This window comes from Chelonia mydas, chromosome 1 (assembly GCF_015237465.2).
Source record: "Chelonia mydas isolate rCheMyd1 chromosome 1, rCheMyd1.pri.v2, whole genome shotgun sequence".
NCBI classification, from domain to species: domain Eukaryota; kingdom Metazoa; phylum Chordata; order Testudines; family Cheloniidae; genus Chelonia; species Chelonia mydas.
In genome coordinates this window covers 244846676-244860172 of record NC_057849.1, presented here as the reverse complement: position 1 = coordinate 244860172, position 13497 = coordinate 244846676, and the positions used below count along the sequence as shown (strand labels likewise).

The window sequence follows — 13497 nt, the reverse complement described above, 5'->3', positions numbered from 1 at the left end:
AGCACAGGGCCTTGTAAGATGCAGGACTAACCAGGGAGAGTGCATGGCATTGCTCCCATATGTGCATCCTCATTCAGGCATGGTAATCACAGAAGGCTCCATGGGGAGCCACAATGTAATGCTTCTTGTTTGGAGCCACCTAGGAAGTAGGGGTTAGAAATGTAGGGAACGGAAGTTTAGATCTTCTTCTTGAACCCAGTAATAGTTCCTGCAGAGACAGTGGTTTGTCTTCACAGGAAAAGTCTTTGCCCACATTACTTGCCAGTTCCTAGAAATGTCGCCATTGCCATGGCAAATCTCACAGCAGGCACTTTGAGAGGACTTGTGAGTGTACCCTAGGAACATGTCTCACGATTTCCAGCATGAGCTTGTTCAGACCTTTTTCCCTTGCTCCGTTGTGCCTGTGAAGGTAATGTGCCTAGAAAAGCAGATGTACGTGCCTTAGGAATGCACTTCTGGCTAAGTATTCTTACACTGTTATGCACAGAAGCATCTTAAACATCATTTTTGTCATCAAACAATTCCACTGGCTCCCCATTTATTTCAGGGTCCCGTTTTAAACTCACCTCCTAGTTTTTAAATCTTCCATGGGCTTGCTGTGGCCCAGGGTTGGAGTAAGCCAACAGGTGGTAGTATACAGTACCAGACCTTTTCTGAGGGCTCCATTTCTACAGAATTCATCTTTCCATTTGAGAGACAAAAGGTGGGATGAAGGGTTGAGTCTGATTTTCAGAAATGTGGAGCACCTACAACTTTTGCTAACACTAGAGGAAGCTGCAGGTCTGCGACACCTCTGAAAATCAGGCTTGGTAAGGGTATGTCTACGCTGCAGCTGGGAGTGAGCCTCCCAGCCCAGGTAAACAGATTCACGCTAGAGGGGCTCCAGCTAGCCCACCAAAACTAGCAACATGGATGTTGCGGCTCGGGCAGCAGCTTGGACTCTTGTGCCCACCTGATCCCCTGGGTCTGAGCTTGGGTGGCTAGCCTGAGTCTCTGCTGGTCACAACATCCACACGATTTCTAGCATGCTAGCTTGACTCCCACTAGCGCCAGTCTACCTACATGGGCTAGGAGGCTCACTCCTGGCTGCAGTGTAGAAATACCCTAAGTTTCTAGTCCTCATGGCAGAACCAACAGAATGTGAAGCCCAAGCAATGTGGCCTGAGTCTTCAGGCAGACAGAAGGTATGAGTTGCTCCTATTCACCTCATTGGAATGAAATCTATGAAATCTTACAATGATGCTACTAATTAACTAAGCAATGCGTTCCCCCACTCGATCCCTGCTTCAGCCTATCCAATAGACTTGGTCTCTCTACATATTACTGTTCTGCCTCCTTTGCAGTATTATTAGCCTCTCTTCTGGCCTCAACAACTTCTCATGCAACAGCCACTCCCTCTGCAGCTCTCATCATCCTGCAGAGCCTTTCATGTATTGCTCTTCCTCCCTGATTTTCCATTTCTGGCGCATCTTTACATTTCTCTCTTCTGTTTCTATTCTATATAGTGCTCATTGCTGAAATTCTGTATTAACAGTAAAGCAGTCTGGGATACAATTTGTATGAAATGAAATGGTCTTGCGTTACAGCTACATCTGGTCCCCAAGGCAGAATTTCGATGCTGCGCTGGCTACATCGACACAGCTGAAGTCATGCCATTACCTCCTTGGTCTGTGTGATGTATACAGGCTTGTGAGCCTGTTAAACTGCTGCTCTCTACTGGATGGAATAGGTCAGGCTTTCTCAAGTGTATCAGTTCCTTCTGGTAGTTGGCCTTTGGGGCACTGTTCCATTAGCTCATCAGGCCTTTTGGTAGTTTGTGTTTTGGATCGCAGGTTTTGAGCTGTTTTCTCTATGCTGCATGTATATGCTTTAGCTGACAACTGAGGAGGATGCTGAGGGTCATTGCTCATGTGCTGTGGAAAATCCAACATGAAGTGGACTTGTTTTTCGCACAGTAAAAAGATAAGAGCTCAACACTTCTACAGCTCTCCTGGCTGCAAGAACACACCTGTATGCTTCATGCAGAAGGTTCTCTGTGCCATCATCCTAGAATATACAGGCCAACATTTTGAAATCTAGAGCCAATAGGGATAAAATAAAATAGCTCAGCTGGAATACACTGGACTAGAAAGCTTTTTGGAAGGATGGTAGGAAAACAATAAATGGTTTGGTAAAAAAAAGTAGGGGAAGGGTCTCTTCATCCTAAATAAGGACAGTTGGCATGCAGGCTAGAGGGAAATAATACAGGTTTTCTCATCTATGACATCTATTAAACTAAATCAAGAGTATAAAGAGGGCTCATTTGTTCTCTTTTTATAAAAATTTAAAATAACACTATGTATTTAGACTCATCACTGATCCTTGTTAACTGCCTCCCACCGTGTCTGGGTTTTTAACCACATTGTGCAAAGCCAACAAAGACAAAGAAGGTCAGGAACTCTCAGCCTGATCCTCCGCTCCCTGTTCCTGTAAAATGAACCTGCCCCTTCTCATCTCTAAGGGGTTTTACTTACCCCGATTGGTATTAGTGTGGCTGCATGTAAACGCTTTATCTCATTAATTGCTGGTGTTGCCATTCTAGCGCTTGTTTTGGGAATTTTTCCTGTTTGTTTTAGACATTAAATATTTCAAGCTTCCATTTGTGTGTGTATTTGTTTCAGTTGGTGAGAGAGAAAGCTGTTTGAACAATCTCACTCTCTTTCCCTTCCCTGTGTTCCGTGCCTGCCCTCCAGCACTGGCTGTTCAAATGATAGTGAGAAGAAAAGGATTCTCTTTTATACTGTGTGGCTTTTTTGGTGGTCTTGGGCTAAGAGTTTCTCATTATGAGATTTCCAACTTATGCAGATATCTAAAGTTATGTTTTTTTTTTAAAAGTCGTGTGGTGTTGTACTATCCATCCTGCCAAGTGCCCGTTGTCTGTCACATGACCACAATGGGGTTGGTTTTAGATTCTTTCCTCTTCCCACCATGCAATCTGAGTGGCTGCTCTGAGACCACGACTGTGCATCACTAGAGAATGACTGCTCCCAAGTAAACTGAATGGCATAAATGCCATAAAATGCCAGACCATCTCTATTTGCATATTCTGTTGGGAATTGGGACAAATTGTTTATTTCCATACAACTATATACTTGCAGTCTAAAATGGCATTTATTTCAGATTAAGGAAAATAATACCAAGAAAGAACAAAAGCAAAAGGGGCACGAGAGAGACTGCATGTGTGTGTGTGTCTCCTCTGTAACAGGATGCAGCAACTGTGAGAACAAAACTACTGTTGTCTCAGCACAAGCAGGAACAGATCCTCAGCTGTACTCAAGGAGTTCATATGCTCTCTTTATGGAGGCTCAACTCATAATGCCATAGCGAAGTTGAATTCAGTTTTGCACTTAAAACAGGGAGTTGACCTCATTGTTATATATGAGGAATACAGCATACACTCCCCCAAATTACAGTGTATAGTCTTTAAGAACAAAATGAATTTACAAGTAAATCCTCTAATTCATTTGAGTTTAAATTAATTTAAAAATGGGTCTTTTAAGTATGTCATTCTTTTCTTTGTCCCAAATGATCTTAATAATGGAATAACAGACTCTTCCAACTTTCCAAATAGTTAAAATTAATTGAAATCTTGCGCATAGGCTATATTTGTAGAAATTAGGTTGAAATTAAGCTAAATTGTTATTAGCTATTATTTTATCCAATTGCTATGAGTATGTAGGCTACGTACAAGGTCAGGTCAACAGCCCCGATAAGTTGTGGTTGCTATGAAATCAGAGGTAACTCAACCAGTCACCACTTGTAGTAACACCATAAGAGGAAAAATAGGGAAAAACCTTAATCAATATAAGATTTCAGGATTGTCACTCCCTGCCACTCTGAAGCCTAGAATGTTTGTTGAGTCAGTATGAAGTGATGGAAACAGCATGCTTGAGAATTCTTTTTATTCACAATGTCACTGGGCTCAGTCATCACTGGGTTGTGCAGTCTGTTGTCATCCAGTTTTTAAGTTTCCAGCCACTTTGACTTTAAAATTATTACCATGTAGTATACAGCTACAGTAATGCATGTATTCATCTGTGCCATGCCAAGAGTCCTAGATCATTGGGATATCAGAGGTAACTCAATCAATAAACATCCTTACAGATGCTCCCTGGGTTACGCAAGACCCGATTTATGCAAATCCGCAAAAAGTTCCGTAAACTAGAAATAGGAGGGTTTTTTTTTTTTTTGCACAATGGTTGGGTATACGTTTCCGACTTATGCAAAATTCGACTTATGCAAGGCATTCCGGAATGGAAAGATTGCATAAATTGGGGAGCGTCTGTACTCCACAGTTAATTTGCAAGCAACAGTTTCATTGGTTGTATGAGGATGAGTGAACAGATGGTGGATTACTAGGCCCAGTTGCCATGCCTGTGTGGAGTTGGCAACACTGGTGACAGCCTAAAGGGTTTCTGTTATTAGTATGTCTATAAAAATCAGTTCAATCTAATCTGAGATCACAAATACTAAAATGCTGTAATCATATTTGTACAGTTATTGCATGATGTCTTTTTAGGACAGAGTTAAGGTTGTTTAGGTGTTTTAACTGTGTATTTCCATACCTGTTTGGATTTCTTTTAAGTGTAGCCTTAAGTCTGACTTTCCTGGGCTTGTGATAACTGTTTTTTGGGATAATTAAAACATTCCTGTAACGTGGGGTTTTTTAAACCTGTTTTTTACCCTTACTGATATGTACTCTCAACCTACACTCCATTTTACTGTATTTTTTTTTTGGTCTGGGAATAAATAAATCTGCATATGCTGAATTAACCTATAGATCTGGGGGAGCAGCCATGCTTTCCAAAGAGAGACTCAATGAACAGAGAAGAAGGAAACTCAGGAGCAGACACATCTGTAAGACATAGATTCGTGTTTTGGTCAAATGTTTAAGGCTTTTGTTCCTTCACTGCATTTTGGAGTAAATAGACTGACCATTTCCTTGACTTTGTGACCCACTGGATATACAGACCCCTGGATCAGGAGCATTCACTTTTAGTTCAAGAATCTCCAAACAGTTAATTTTCCAGATGTTCTCTGCTCCTTTTCGTCATCACGGATTTTATGGCAGGAAGGTGATGCTGTGAGGCAAGTCTATGTCCTTTTCTACCATAGGGATTGTCAAGGTTCCCTCCCCACTCTGAACTCTGGGGTACAGCTGTGGGGACCTGCATGAAAGCCCCCAGAGTTTATATTCTACCAGCTTAGGTTAAAAACTTCCCCAAAGCACAAATTCCTTTGCTTGTCTTTGGACGGTATTGCTGCCACCACCAAGTGACTTACAAAAAAATTGAGGAAAGGGTCATTTGGAGTCCCTATTCCCCCCAAATATCCCCCCAAGCCCCTTCACCCCCTTTCCTGGGGAGGCTTGAGAATAATATACCAACCAATTGGTTACAGTGCAAGCACAGACCAAACCCTTTGGTTTTTAGGACACTAAAAATCAATCAGGTTCTTAAAAGAAAAAACTTTATTATAAAAAAAAAAAAGTAAAAAAAAAAATCACACCTGGAAAATCAGGATGGAAGGTAACTTTACAGGGTAATAAAAAGATTTAAAACACAAAGACTCCCCTCTGAACTCAGCTTGACATTTACAAAGAACAGGAATAAAACTACCTTTTAACATAGAAAAAATTCACAAACTAAAACAAAAGATAATCTAATGCATTTCCTTGCCTCACTTACAATTTTTGTAATTCTTAGATGGGTTATTCCAGGTATATTTTCAGGAGATGATGTCCCTGGTTGGCTTCTCTCTCCGTCCGGAGAGGGAACAAAGAGAGCACAAACAAAACCTCCCCTCTCAGATTTGAAAGTATCTTCTTTCCTTATTGGTCCTTTTGGTCAGGTGCCAACCAGGTTCTTTGAACTTCTTATACCCTTACAGGTAAAGATTCAGTACAGCTGCCCAGGAGGGATTTTATGCTACCCTTATCTGTATGTTTGTGACAGGGATTTGGCCCAATTATAGTCATTGGTAGCCACCAATGTAGCTGCAACAGTATAATCCCTAGACTAGTCAAGGCAGGTCACAATTTGCCTTGATGGAGCTGACACCTACTTGGAAATGGGTTAAGTTTCACTGATGTAAATTGCACTTTGCCTTGTCCACACTAAGGTTTTACACTGGTGCAGCTCTGTCGGTAGTTGCCTACAGGTGGCTGAAATTGGGGCAAATCTCCATTAGAAAAGGCCTAATCTAGTGTTTGGAGAAAGGATGCTGAAGAAAGAGAGTAGGCAACTTTCCAGAAATAGAAGATCTTTTACATTTTCAAAACCTCTATGATCCACAAAATAAGGGTGGATGAACTAGATCAGATAAAATAAGAATTGCCTGTAACCATCACCCAAATCCAGAGCAAGGAATTCTGGATCTCAAAAGGATAGGGTTAATTACGTATAAAAATAATCTCCTCCCCACAAACTCATAAAAATGAAAGTGTGCGCTTGTGGGTTCCAGCCAGAAGCAGAGGTGGAAGTGGGCAACTGCCATAAAGAGAACTTTTCTTGTGGTGTTTCTATCCTGACCAAAAGCAGGAAATACCAGCAAAATCATAGGGGAGATTTTCATGTGATTTCCAGCCTGACTCTGCAGGCACAAATGGTTTGGCTAAACAGCTAGGGCCAAATAAAGAGGTGATATGTCAGGCATTGTAAGCTGATGTAATTTAGATGCAGAGGGTCTGGAAGAGGAGGGAAAGCAACTAGTCAAGAAGGCGTATGTTAAAGCAGGTCAGACGCTGGTTTACAATGCATCTTCTTGCCTTTGTCTTGCTCCTTAGTGTGTGAGTTAAACAAGACCAGAGCTAGATATTTTCCCACTTGAGGAATCACTCCAAGGGGTGTGCTAGGGGTAGCTAGATGTGAGCTGTGCTGGTTTGGGCGCTCCTGGATACTGCTGCTATTGCGGATTGGGGCACCTTAATAGGACATGAGCTAGACCAGTCCTAATATGGCTGCCCAGGTGGTGGCAGGGCTGGAGGTGCCCTTGCAGAGTCAGAGCCCTAAGCAGCCTGTGCCTAATGCCAGCCCTGGAGTTAAACCATCTGAGATTCCCTTGCACCCACTTACTAATGAACAACCCACATCACCTTAAATATTGCCTCTGAGTTTTTGGGCCCATGTGCCAATTGAGCCAATTTGAGCTTCACCATCACTGCTAAAAAATGTAAAGCTTTTTAATGTGACTAGCAAACTAAGCTTAACGTTTGATAGTGTGGATATTTTTTTAGGATCACATAAGTACTCCTCTTCCTCAACCCTGCAGATTTAACTGAAAGTGTTTTTACCTTACTCTCACTTGAGTCTCTGATTCTCAGAAACTAGCTCACGTTAGGACCCCAGGGGGAAGCCTTCATCAGATACTGGCAAATGTTGGTCATGTTGTGTGTTTATTTATAGTAGGCTCATGTTTAAGTACCATGTAGTTCTTTTCTTAGTATGGGATGGACAAGCTCAGCTATGAATTATCCAAGCAGCTAATGATAATACAAGGGAAGCTATGTAAGGCAGGTGCTCAGAGGGAGGTGGGATCCAGGGGATTGAAAAGAAAGGACTCTTGCTTAGTATGAAATCCTCTCAATTGTTTATTACCAATAATAATTATTAATAACAAAGATGTCTGCACAGTGTTGTTAGGATATAGATATTCAGGCCTGTCTGTAAAGGCCTATACTCTAAGAATTTAGGTGTATTCTTATCACTTAGCTAGTTATAGAGGTACAAAACAAGAATCAAAATCAGTCTGCCTGTTTATAAACCTTCTCTCACTATCATAGTCTAAGGCCTTGGTCTTAGGCTCAGGTCTTTGGCTAAGCAGCAGAGGCAGCCATAAGCTGGAAATTGAAAGGTCATGTCCTCACCAGTCACACTGAAATAAGGCAGTTTTGGGCTGTTGGAAAGGTGATCCGATCTATCACCTCCAGAGAAAGGGAAGAGCCTAGAAGATTTAAAGAAAACTTACTTTGATAGCATCCTGTCTGGCAAAAATTCGCTTATCAATAGCTGGGGTGTGAAATCCTCATTTCTTTGTTGTTCTGTCACTGTAGTCCCTATTTCCCTATTGTTTGTCTTGTATTGTGTAATCTCTGTCTGGTTCTGTGATTGTTGCTGTCTGTTGTATAATTAATTTTGTTGGGTGTAAACCAATTAAGGTGGTGGGATATAATTGGTTAGATAATCATGTTACAATATGTTAGGATTGGTTGATTAAATTTCAGTATAATGATTGGTTAAGGTATAGTGAAGCAGAACTCAAGTTTTACTACATAGTCTGCAGTCAATCAGGAAGTATAGTGGAAGGGGGGTGGGAAATTGGAATGTTTTGCTGAGGGAGGGAATGGGAACAGGGACCCAGGCAAGGCTCTGTGGCATCAGAGCTGGGAAAGGGGACACTGAGGAATGAAATTGGAATAATTGCTTGCTGGAAGTTCACCTCAATAAACATCAAATTGTTTGCACCTTTGGACTTTGGGTATTGTTGCTCTCTGTTCATGTGAGAAGGACTTGGGAAATGAGAGGGTGAAGAAATAAGCTCTCTAACAAATGTCATTGTGATTCTCCAATTTTACCTCCCTTCCAACTGCCTGTTATCTGCCTCATTTGTCTTTATTTTTTAGCCAATCCTAGTTGGTGTTTTTTCTCTTGCATTTTGGCAATGCTTCAACCAGGTGTTCTCACTCTTTCTGTCTTCCTCTGGCCCAGATTTTATTTTTTTTGTTGGTAAAATTAAGATCTGATTTCTTTGTATAAAACTCAGGCACCTGTAGCCCTAAAGGGAGGGTGTGTTTTTCTTTTGAATGGAAGTTGCACTGTGGCTTTTGCTTCTCTCATTTCCTGTCTCCTCCAAAAGACAGGAGTTTGCATTTAAGGGATTTAGAGGTGAGGAAGGGAGAAAATAAAAGGGCCGTCAGAGCCTCTCATCTTTGTCCAGGATAAAGCTGATTATGCCCTATACACACTGGCCATTTTTGTTTGTTTGTTGCTTTCTCTTACTCAAGCGTGGCAAGTGGAGAGGACTGTGTGAACTCTGCTCGTGACAGCAGCTCAGGTTCTGACACCATCTGCCAGTTAATCCACTTGCCAGGGAAGAGTCTGACGTAGGTGTGTGTATATGTATACATGCTTGCCTTTTAGCCATATATCATTTAAACAGACTCCTGCTTCAGCTTGTGAGCACCATTTGTGTTAAAAGATTGGCCTTGGATTCTTTTTCTTTTTTCCTTAGCCTCCTTTTTCAGTTTGATTTGTTTATCTAGATGGGAGGCGGGGGAAGGAGTTGACTGGTGAATTTGCAGGGGATTTCCCTGAAGACAGAACTCATATCTGCTTTTCATATAGCCTGCCCATTTTAGGCGCTGGATTTTTGGTCTTGGCTTTTCCTGGAAGCTATGAGTGCGGGGTGCATGGATTTCTTTTGTAAAAGCAGCAGGAAGCAGAGCAGGTGTAAATTGTCTGTGTCAGGCTCCTTGGATAGCTGGTAAGTGTGCGTTTGCAGGAACGGCTGCTTCTTAGCTTTGTTAGTGACATGGTGGCCAGTTTTGCTTGGCTGCTGTCCCCAAGTGTTTCATGTATACCAAGCTCTCCCTCTCCTCCTCCTCCTCCTCCTCCTAATAATACATTGCTTCCATGAAGAACTCCACCTATAGCGCAACATGACACTCTGTATTGTATTGTATCAGCTTACTTACCTTTAGAGGTGTGTGTGTGTGTGTGTGTGTGTGTGTTTGTTTGGCACAATTAATTGATTAGACAAGGCCATATTAGCTTACAGCATTACTGTGTATATACCTACTGCTGTAGAGAATGACTCAAGATCTCAAACTGGATGGAGGATTAGGTGGGGGACAGAGTACACACTTGGAAATGCTAATTCTTTTTGTAGTCTTTAGACAGCTCAAATCATGCAATGTTTCTGCTGCATGCTAAGAAACTGCTTGTAATCACTTTTGAGAAATTGTAACTGTTTCTCCCAAGGGTCCCTCATGTCTGTCTCCAAATTCTGGAGATTTCTCCCACCCACCTGTCTAGTTTTAATCCTCTCCCTGTCCCTGCTAACCCTGGCTCTTGAGGCCTAATTCTGGACCCTGTCTTGGCTGAGGAGCAATGAATGAGTTTCCCTTCAAAGTAAAGTATTCTAGTGTAAAGGTTCTGACTTTCCTGCATCCCTGTCCCTCTCAGGCAAGGGGCCAAGCACCTGGTTCATCTGCTTGACACTGCTGGGCATCAGGGCCAACTTTAATCTGGCTTCCGCCATCCCATTTAGGGCCTGACCAAAGCTCACTGAAGTCAGTGCAAAGACTTCCTTGGACTTCAGTGGGCTTTTCATCCAACCCTGAGTGTGGCTTTTATCTGTGCCTGTGAGGTGCTGCTTTGCCTAGTGGTTGGATCTTCTGCTACATCTCCCTTTGCAGAACCTCTCTCTTTCTTGCTCTTTTCATATCATGCCATTGCCATTAAGGTTATTTGTTTTGGGACCTTCACCGCAATTTTTCTGTCTTGCTGAGAGAGGACCAGAAGAGACCAAACATTCAGATGCACCTTGAGTTCGTCCAACTGGACCTTAAACAAAACTTTTTAAGGATTTATACTGAATAATGTTTATTAATTAGAAAAGCAAAGAAACTTCATTACACCCCTTGCAAATGGATTTTTACAGACATAGGTATTTAATCAGCAATTGTAATGAAATTCATTTGATTCTACTTTTAAGAGAAAATAGTTATTTGGCCCTCCCTGCGCTTGCTCTCAGAGGTATTCGAAAAGGGGTTTATTTAATATCATAATGAAATGTATTGATGAGACCTGACAAAGTCTCCCCTTTCCACCATCAAAATTGCTTTCATTTTTCATTTCTAAAGGAGACAGGGGAGTAATGCTCCAGCCTCAGCCTGTGAGGAGAGACTGAGCCAATAAAGAAATAATATTTCAGACAATAATCAATGAAAGAATTTCTCTCCCAGGCCTAATTTCCAATATCAATTACTAACTCAAATAGTTCTTTACAAGATGCTTCCAAACATCAGGTTATTTATTTAAACTAGCTCTCTAGAATAAAGTAATTGATGAATTAGCTGAATAGTGTGAAACTGGCGTGTCTATGGAATCTTACACAAAAATGTTTGCTGTTTCATCTGGAAAATTTTGTACCCTTCAAATTTTTCTGTACCTTTCTTTACCCCTCATGAAGGTGGAAATTTGATATATGAAGCCAACTGTTGCTCAGAAATAGATTCATTTGTTGAGTGGATATGATCCATTTAGAGTGAAAAGTTTGTAAAACGGGCCCCTTATTTGAGTTCATAACATGCAGAAAACCCCCCAATTTCAAGTAAGTTTGCCATTCTGTTATGCCTGTCTTTCACACTTCTGATATCTCAACAGGGTAGGGTAAAACAACCCTCCACTTTTAAACCTTCTCAAAGGGTTCAGCAGCAAAGTTCAGTCTCTCTCTCTCTCTCTCTCTCTCATAATCATATCTGATTGCATAAAACTGAGCACCCTTGCCCTGCCCCCTTCTCTGAGGCCCTGCCCCCTTCCCTGAGGCCCTGTCTCCTGCTCTCTCCATCTCCCTTCCCTCTGTCGCTTGCTCTCCCCCACCCTCACTGATTTGCTTATTTTCACTGGGCAGGGGCTTGGGGTGTGGGAGGGGGTGAGGGCTCTGGCTGAGGGTGCGGGCTCTTGGGTGGGGCTGGGGATGAGGGGCTTGGGGTGCAGGAGGGGGCCAGAGGGAGTTTGGGGTGTGGAGTTTGGGGTGCAGGAGGGGGCAAGAGGGGGTATGGGGTGCAGAGTGTGGTGGAAGAGGGAGTTTGGGGTATGGACTCTGGGAGGGAATTTGGGTGCAGGAGGGGGCTCAGGGCTGGGGGTAGGGGTATGGGAGGGGATTTGGGGTGCGGGCTCTGGGCAGCGCTTACCTCAGGCAGCTCCTGGAAGTGGCTGGCATCTCCCTCCGGCTTGTAGGTGCAGGGGTGGCCAGGGGGCTCTGCACGCTGACCCTGTCCACAGGCACTGCTCCTGCAGCTAGCCATTGGCCACAGTTCCTGGCCAGTGGGAGCTGCGGTGCCTGTGCTATGGGCAGAGGTACCGCACGGAGCCCCCCTGCTCCTACAAGCCGGAGGGACATGCCGGCCGCTTCCAGGAGCTGAGTGGAGCTGGCTGCTGTAGCCAGCCAGACTTTTAGTGGCCGATCAGCTGTGCTGGCCGGAGCCACCAGGGTCACATTTTGACTGGGCGTTCCGGTCAAAAACCGGATGTCTGGCAACCCTACTCAGCATTAGTATGGCACTCATCTCTGGAGCCCCTCACAACCCCCTTGAGGTTTTGGCTGAGACATGCAGGGAAGTGTTGAAGTACCATAACACTGGCTGTTCCCATTGTTCTCCTGGTCAAACAGAAGCAGAAATGACTGGAAATCTTGTTTGCGTGAGAGTTCCAGACCAATCTTGTTGTCTCAAGAGGTCTGGGTAATTCAGCTAAACCAGGGGTCTCAAACTCAAATGACCACGAGGACTAGTACGTTGGCCCGAGGGCTGCACCACTGACACCCCCCCACTGCCCCGGCCCTGCCCCCACTCCACCCCTTCCATGAGGCCCCGCCCCTGCCCTGCCTCTTCCCTGCGCCCATTCCAACCTCTTCCCTGAAATCCCCACCCCAACTCCGCTTCTTCCCTGCCCCCAGGGGGTGCAGGAGGGGTGCAGGGTGCGTCAGGGGGCTCAGGGCAGGGGTCGGGGTGCAGGGTGGGTCAGGGTGCAGGGTGCGGCAGGCTGCTCAGGGCAGGGGTACGGGATGCAGCAGGGGGCTCAGGGCAGGGGGTCGGGGTGCGGGGTGCAGCAGGGGGCTCAGGGCAGAGGGTCGGAGTGCAGCAGGGGTGTGGGGTGCGGCCGGGAGCTCAGGGCAGGGGGTTGGGGTGCAGGAGCAGTGCAGCAGGGGCTCAGGGCAGGGGGTTGGGGTGCAGGAGTGGTGCAGGGGGCTCAGGGCATGGGGTTCGGCTGCAGGAGGGGCTTGGGGGGCGGGTCCAGCCCGGCAGACACTGGGGGCAGGGCAGGCTCCCTGCCTGCCTGCCCTGCCCCCGCGCCGCTCTGGGAAGCTGCCGGGACCTGGGGGAGGGGGGCCGCAGGGGTCTGTGTGTTGCCCTGGCTGCTCCTCCAGGTACCTCCCCCGAAGCTCCCATTGGCTGGGAACGGGGAACTGCGGCCAATGGGAGTTTCGGAGGAGGTGCCTGAAGGAGCCTGGAGGAGGCGCGCCGGGCCGGAGCCGCTCTAGGTAAAGGCTGGGGGGCGGGGGTGCCGCAGGGAGCTGGCAGGCCACAGAAAATAACCCTGTGGGCTGCATGCGGCCCGCGGGCCCCTTGTTTGAGACCTGTGAGCTAAACACTTGTGCTTTTAGGGTGCTTGTCTGAGCCAAATCCAAACACTTCTATACTTAGTCATTGGAAACACGCTTTTACCTGAGTGAGCG

General features: G+C 44.9%; 1 protein-coding gene across 5 annotated transcripts in view; it reads left to right on the top strand.

Annotated features, from left to right (window-relative positions):
• Positions 1-13497, top strand: part of DGKI (diacylglycerol kinase iota) — a 284192-nt gene that overhangs the window by 43060 nt on the left and 227635 nt on the right. Inside the window, exon 1 of one of the 5 annotated variants that reach the window (XM_043541178.1) lies at positions 8580-9143. The exons of the other annotated variants lie outside the window; for them this stretch is intronic. The gene's annotated coding sequence lies outside the window, so the exon portion shown is untranslated. Of the gene's footprint in view, positions 1-8579; positions 9144-13497 lie in introns of those variants that run through there. 5 annotated transcript variants of the gene reach the window in all.